This window comes from Lissotriton helveticus, chromosome 2_1 (genome assembly GCF_964261635.1).
Source record: "Lissotriton helveticus chromosome 2_1, aLisHel1.1, whole genome shotgun sequence".
In the NCBI taxonomy this organism is placed as follows: domain Eukaryota; kingdom Metazoa; phylum Chordata; class Amphibia; order Caudata; family Salamandridae; genus Lissotriton; species Lissotriton helveticus.
In genome coordinates this window covers 19208027-19216074 of record NC_136059.1, presented here as the reverse complement: position 1 = coordinate 19216074, position 8048 = coordinate 19208027, and positions in this window count along the sequence as shown.

The window sequence follows — 8048 nt, the reverse complement described above, 5'->3', positions numbered from 1 at the left end:
AGGTTCCCATGCGGGGGTGGATAAACTACATTTTTACAGAGAGGCATATGCAGAGTGACTATTACAGAGTAAGGTTTGTCGTTTAAAAACTTATAGTAATTCTCATTGCTTGAAAATAAATAATCACTGCTGAGTATTAAGGTAAAATTCGGCATTATAGGAAGCACCGGTGTACCTTTGAAAACACATGCAACATTACCGCGCTTCCTGTTAAATAAGTCATGCAATTGGTAGTGCCTGGATGTGAACGACTAATTCCATGTTTCAGTACGCTCATATCTATACAAATATAATTTTTTGCCGTCTCTAAGGGATTAGTAAGTAAAAGGGAGCGACTTGGTTTCATGTTACTAAGAGGTACTGAGCCGGTGGTATGTATTTTTGTGAAAAAAATCTGTGGAATTTAAACATTGAAAAAGCGCGAAAGATAGAGTAATTCATTCGTAGATTAGGCATGTTGGAGGTGCAGCTTCTGACTAAAAAGGGTAAAGTGTCTCGGCGTTGAATGTGGAACACCGAGAAAGAATCGTGTGTGATGGAAAGGAAACGTGGTTTGAAAATAAAATTTAAAGGTGGAAAGGGAGACGAGACATTAAGATAGTTTCATGGCTTTAAGTTTGCCGGGTCTGTTCGGGTGCTGGGTGTGTATCGGGGTGCACTTTTGAGCTCTGGCATAGGTAGATTGGTTTTTTTGCCGGCTTATCGTGACAGCATGGTGTTGCAGTACTTCAAGAAAAACTGGCAGAGGAAAAAATAGAGTGCAGTACAGACACGTTCAGAAACTACATGTAGATTATGTGGGGTATTGATATTTTTTACACTGTGTAGTTATGAGTGGTGGAGAAGTGACGCAATGAGATCATGGTAGGTGAGTGTAGTGTAGTAACGGAACGGAAATTCTTTAAAGAAAGTTATTTGTAGTGTGGAATTCTTTTTTCTTTTTCTGAAACTTAGGTATGAGAATATTGTTGTGGTGTCACCCGGACTGTAAGTTGAAGTTTTCTAAACATTATTGAGAGGAGTAAATTAATGTTTATTTAACTTGTGCAGCTATCAATCTGTGTTAAAGGCAATAGTCCACAGTTGCTGTAGGTATGATGTTATCTATTGCACCATACCCTCATGCTTTGATATGTAGGGCAAAGTTTACAGTGTGGTTTGTGGTTTTGGTGGGTGAGAGGTTAGAGGGAAAAGGGGTGGGGCTAAAGGGAAACAATGGGGCAGATTTATGAAGGCCTTGCGCCGCCGGTGCATTACTTTTTCCTATGTTAAAAATGACGCACCCGCGGCGCAAGGCCATCATAAATCTGCCTCAAAGAGTTTTGACTATGACGTTATACAGAAGTTCCTGCAGCAGATGTCTTCATGCACTAAGTTACTGGAGTTAGCAAACATATATCTGTGTTGCTCTTTCCCTTTTTTCAATATCTCTATCTTTGTGCTGGTTTCTTCATGTATTTAAGTGTGTTCGGCTAGTTCTCTGTATCTCTGTCTATTGTGCAGTTTCACTTTATGTTGTGTACTCTTTGAATTCTACCCTTCTTGTCTCTCATGTATTTTCTCTCTATCCTGTTTTTGTTCTCCCTCAATCTTTGTTGTATTCTTTCTGTTTCTCTTGTTGTCCCTCTCTTTGTTGTGGTTTTTACTATTCTTTTTTTCCCATCTGTCCTTCTTTTACTTTGTGGCATGAATTATGCCCTTGCTTTCCCTCTCCCTTGTGATCTCTCACTGCTTTTTATGGTCGTTTTGTATCTTTCTGTATCTCCTGCTTTCAGTCTTTCTCCTGCATTATCTCTATAGTGGGGTATCTCTCTCTCTGTCTTCAATTCAGCATCCTTTTTTCTATCTCTCGCTTCCTTCTGCTCTTCTTGTCCATCTCTGCGTTCCTTCTGCTCTCTTTCTCCCTATTGTGCTGTTTGCCTGCTGTCCTGTATTTCCCTGTGCCTCTTGGCGTTTTTTTTTTGTGCCTTGTCTGTTGTTTCTTCTCTGTTACACCCTGTCTATGTTGATCTTTTTCTTTTTTGTACTCTCCCTCTTTTTGTTGACTATTGTCTGTTTTCTGTTATTTTTCTTTCTCTCCATTTGTGCTTTGAAAGCTGGTCTGTCTCTGCATGTTTGTGTCCATGGTACTGTGTGTCTGTCTCCTGTGGTCTGTGTCCCTTCTGTACTGTGTCTCTTACGTATTGTACATCTCTCTCTATCTCTGTCATTAGTTTTTTGCAACTAGTGATTATGAAAATGTAGGAAAGAAAACAAATCAGTATAATTATCAGAATTGAAATATCAAACTGAAAAGCAAAGTATTCACCCAAAATTATGTACAAAGAAGCTTTATTCGCAGTGTGTTGTTAATGTTCCATGCTGATTTATTTTGCCAAGTAAGATTGGTAACAAATATACTAAGTAAGATTGTGTAGCAGGCATATCATACATATTGCATGTCGTATCCTGGCAATGTGTGGGAGATTAGACTGTAAATGAAGATTGATTTTTAAAAAATCTGGGTGAAAAATGTGGTTATTGGATGTGTTTAATAAACAAATATTAAACTTAGTTAGGCTTTAGGATATATAATGGAGAGAAAATTAGGAAATGTATCTGTTAGGCGTGATATTTGGCACAATGGGTGTATGTTGTCTAATAAATATGTCTGTAATATGTTAACTAAAATTCAGTTGTTTATTTTTTTTTTAAGAGTGTTTGCTGCTGAAAAGCAACAACCTGAAGTCAACGTGACAGAGTTTACAACGATCAAATTCTTTTTTTACAGGTGAGTTGGAATTTTTTTAATGACAATTTATTTTTCTGCAGATTACAATAATAAGCAAGATTTTTTAGAATATTTGCACTGCTTCTCTTTTGCAGGAGGATTTTATCTTCTATTTTAAACATGTCTGTTCCTGCTTGCACTACATATGTATTTTGAGATAGGTTTCCACTGTTTGTTGGTACTATGTTTTTATGGGACGGGTTCATGTGTTATTTTCTATGCAGTCCTGGTTCATCTATTCTTTGACTGTAAGAGTTTGCTCTTTACGTGGATTAATTCTTGCTAAGTCATCATTATCTCTCTAACTCATGCTGTATCATTTGTGTACAGTCGTTTTTCTTGATTAATAGAGGTGTATTATGATATGGCTGTTGGCGTGATGGGCATTATTGGTGCATTTCTGTGACTGTACTATCTATTTGCACCCTATTATGTGCATTTGCACAGGTCTATTATGATGTGGTCAGTCGCGGGCCGTGGAGGGAGTTACGGTGGGGCAGGGAGGCGGGGAGGGGGAGGTGCAGGGTGGAGAGACCTAAAAACTGGCATATGGATAATTGCAGGTAAGTACACAATTTAATTAATAAAACAAATTTTGTAGCGTTCACAGTATCGCATTTTGCGATGCAGTGCGCACTACAAAATTAGTTTCAATAATTAAATTATGTATTTACCTGTAATTATCCATATGCCGGTTTTTAGGTCCCTCCACCCTGCACCTTCCCCTCCCCGTCTCCCTGCCCCACCGTAACTCCCTCCACGGCCCGCGGCTGGATGTGGTTCCTTATGGTTATGATGAAATGTTGTACATTCGATGAAATTTACATGTTGAGTATGCTGTTTAAAGGTAAAAGCAACTGTCTCTGTGGAAAGTAGCAATCTGTTTAGTGAATGGTTTAATTGGTATATTGTGAGTCTCCCCTTCAGTTTGCATACAGTTTGAATCATAGTTTGTAGTGGTAAACTCAGAAAAAAGATCCCTAAAAATAAATTAGAAAGTGTATAAACAGTTCTACAGCACACAAATCCTAAAAACAAATTTAAAAGGGATAGTGTTAATGTCTAGGATCATAGTGTCAGTTTATTTCTAAAATAAAGAGGAAGGTGCTATCTTAATCTATGTAGTTAATGTCTTAAAAAGTATGAAAATGTATGTAGTTTAAAGATTAGTAAAGGTAATGTTTGGTTATCTATTCATAAAAAAGATATAATTTAGTCTTTATATTTTTTAAAAGGACACAGAAGACAGAAAAGGAATACTAAAATGGAAAATTATTCCGAAAATATAAATGTACATTTTGAAATTGCAAATGAACTTATAGAAAATTTATTAGAAGGAATATTTGAAGAGGAAAATGGCACAGAAAATGTGGACTTTATGGACCGCACATTTGACAGTGCATAATTAGAAATGGTGGAAGGGGAAGAAGAAGCAAATTTGGAAGAAGAAAATTATAATAATGAAGTACCTGATGAAATGATGCTATAAGTGCTTTTAGAATACGAATTATTAAATGAATAAAATTATTTTTATTTAAAAAACTATTCTTGAAGACATTATTGTTGTACTATTCGTCGGTGTTCTGCTTTTTGAGAATGAGAATAAAAGTTTTCATGAAGTGTATAAGAGATTAAAGTTAAAAAAGATTAAAAGCACTAGGAACACCTACAATGCTTGACAATTAGTATAATATTTATATGCCTGAAAAATTAGAATCATAAAATACGTCTATAATGATGACACAGCTATGGACTGTCATAAATTTAGAATCAATATTCACTACAGGATTTCCTACTCTGTTCAGAGACTGTTTCTTTGTCTTTATTCTAGTTATAAAATCAAGCAGTGGTTATAATTTGTATGTTATATGCTAGTAGAGGTCTATAATATTTTTTAACTTTTTTCCAAACAGATTGTCATTTTTAACACAAACATCAATCACTTTGCCGACCAGAAATGAAAAAAGAAAGCTGTATAAAAAGACATACCATTTGAAGAGGAAAGAAGGACAAGAATTACATAATCAACAAAGGACGGACAAAAACAAGAGTGCTCCTGGTAAGAGCAGCAAGGATTTTTTTAAAAAAGTTGTGTCAAAGGAAAAGTCAATTGGATAATGTTCAAAAGGAAAAACAGTTTTCAGTATCTACAAGGAGAAATGCAAGAAAAAAGAAAAATGTGTCTGAAATCAGCGGTGAGGAAAATATGTAGAGTAAAAGACGTACTAATCAGTTTGCGGAAATAAGGAAGCGTATGTTTCATAACAGAGTAGTTTCGAATTTATTAAAAAAGGAAAAAGTTTCTAAAAGGAAATCTGCTTTTTCTAAGAAGAAAAAATATAAAGAGGAAGTTGTGGAACACGCGTTTGAGACAAAAATGTTTTTATTTATTTTAGTACTTAATAGAATAAATACACTAAATAAGGCAATCAGATTTTTAAAAGCTAAGAGTAAATGGAAGAGACACATAAATAGAACTAATTTTTGTAAAGTCTTTTCTGGGAAATGGATGCATACTTCAAATTCTGAGCCATTTTTAAATGAAGAGAGTTACTTTCAAAGTAACGATTTATTGCATGCAGTTGACACCAGTGGTCGAGCGTATGAGGTGAAGGATGGCTGTCCTATTGAGAAAGAGAAAATTGAGGTTAGAAATTCAGAAGGGGAAATAGGTGGAGAAGTTTTAGAGGGACGTCTTCATGCTCCTGTTTATAGTTGGAATTGTAGCAGTATTTGCAGTGTACGACAGGATTCAATTGATTTCTTTCGCAATTTCTTACGTAAGTACACTAAGGAAAGTTTTAAAAAAAATTGTAATGTTGCAAGAATTAGATCGTTGCAGAGTGAGAGAAAAAACAGGTTTGCAAGGCCATTCTCCGGCTTGTCTTTCTAAAAAAATATGCCAGAGTGTTTTTCATCACTTCAGGATGTTAGCAGTGCATCATACCAAAATGAGAAAATTAGTGAGAAAGTTGTATTATGCAAAAAGTCCAGCACTTAAACTTAAACAGTTAAATAGTGCTCTTTTGCATGGATGTGCATTAGATGTGAAGAATATTTGTGCAGAAACGGAGGTAAGTTATTTTGGACGAGATGAAGACAATGCACAAACTGATATAGTTATAGAAGGAAATGTGTTAGAAAATGTTGGACATTTTAATACTGAAGATTTTGAACAGGAAATAACAAAGTTTAAGGTCATTGCAGGTGAAAAACCAAATTTAACTTGTGTGTGTTGTCGACGCATTCATTACAAAAGTCAAACTAGGTTAGTTGATTTATATTTAAAAAGTGAAGATGAAGATAATACTCAGTGGAAAGAGTTTGTGACTTATTTGTTGGTAGAAAACTATTTTGATTTGGGTTTTGAGCAACGTATTTGTAAATATTGTTATAATAAATTAAATGAAAATAGAATGCCTGCTAGAGCTGTATATAATAATCTTGAGTTGATAAATATTCCATCGGAACTGAAGGATTTAAATACTTATGAGACTATTCTGATTCAATGTGTACATCCCTTTCAGGCTATTGTTCGTATTGAGCCTAAGACTGGGAAATTAAATCCTTCAGATTTACAAAGAGGATTAAAGGGTAGAGTTGTATATTTGTCACTTGATTTAAAAAAAATATGGAGACAATTGGTATTGAAAATGTAGAAGAGGAACCTCTAGTTATTCTAGTTAATGGTGTACCTACAAAGAGTAAGAAAATCTGGCAAGATTTAGTGGATGTTAGGAAAATCAAAAAGGCAACGTTATATTTAGTCAAAAATAATAAATACTATAAAAATGTGTACGTGGAAGAAGAGGATGTAAGTGAAGAAGAGGATAATGATTTGTCTGTTGGACAAATTGAAAAAGTCGACTTGTCCAGAAGTGAAGAAATTTATGAACATTACAGTGTTCATCCACTGCATTCGAAAGAAGCAATGGGGAATGCTATTGAGTTATTTCAGATGAAAAAAGCAGAAGGAAGTCCTATTAGTGCATGCGAAGAAAGTTTGGAAGGTCGTTGTTTCCCACAGTTATTCCCAACAGGTGAAGGTGCGCGATATGATGATCGACCTATGCAGATTCCTGCATCTGAGTACCGGACAACAAGATTATATGCAGAAGATCCGAGATTTCATCAATGTATTCCATATTTGATTCATCTTCTGTTTGAGAGTGACTTATCTGGTCTTTCTTATGCAGTAAACCATATCTTAAAAAGTGGAGTGCATCTGCAAAATGTTTCAGCAAAGGAATTTATGGATAAAGTGCAACAGAAAGATAGTGTTTTGGATTCTCACCTAATTAATTTAATGGCATGTCAGCGTGGTACTAATGAGTACTGGTACCGTCGTCATGGAGATTAAAAATGCATGCTAAGAAACTTAGGAGCACCTACATGGTTTTTAACTCTAAGCTGAGCAGAGTATGCCTGGGAAGATTTACTTGAATTTCTTCGAGAGGCGAATGCAAATATTGAAAATATAAACTATAAGACACCAGGAGAATTGTGTTCGTTGGATCCGGTTAATGTTTGCAGATATTTTAATCATAGATTTGAAGCTATGATGTCTTTTATTACAAACAAGAAAAATCCACCTCTTGGTGAAGTTCTGGATTTCTTCTGGAGAAAAGAGTATCAAGCAAGAGGTGCTCCTCATATTCATAAGCTACTATGGATCAAGGATGCTCCCAAGTTTGGAAAAGACTCGGATGACACTGTACTGTCTTTTATTGAACAATATGCCACCTGTGACATACCTAACAGTACAACTGATAAGGACTTAAGAGGAAAAGTGTTACGCTTTCAAAGACATCGTTGTGGAAAATATTGTCTGCGAAAATTCAAATCAAAGGATAAATTCTATACTAAATGTCGTTTTGGATTTGCACGACCGGAGCTTTCAAAAGGAAGAGTCAACAATTTGATGTCATCTTTGCGACATAATATCACAAGAAGATCACCCAAAAATACCTACAATTTAAGAAGAGGTGAAGAGTCCAAATATATAAATGACTATAACCCTGTCATTTTGACCATGTGGAATGCTAAAATGGATATACAATATGTTGCGGACAACTCTATTGCTCTGGCTCGATATGTAACGACTTAAATCACGAAATCTGAAAAGACGGAACTGAAGGAGATGTGGGAAGATATTTCTCATGAAAAGAGCCTAAGCAAGAAATTGTATACGTACAGTTTGAAGATGTTATCTCATCGAGAAATTGGAGCATATGAATGTTGTGATCGATTATCATCAGCAAGTCTTTATGCGAAATCT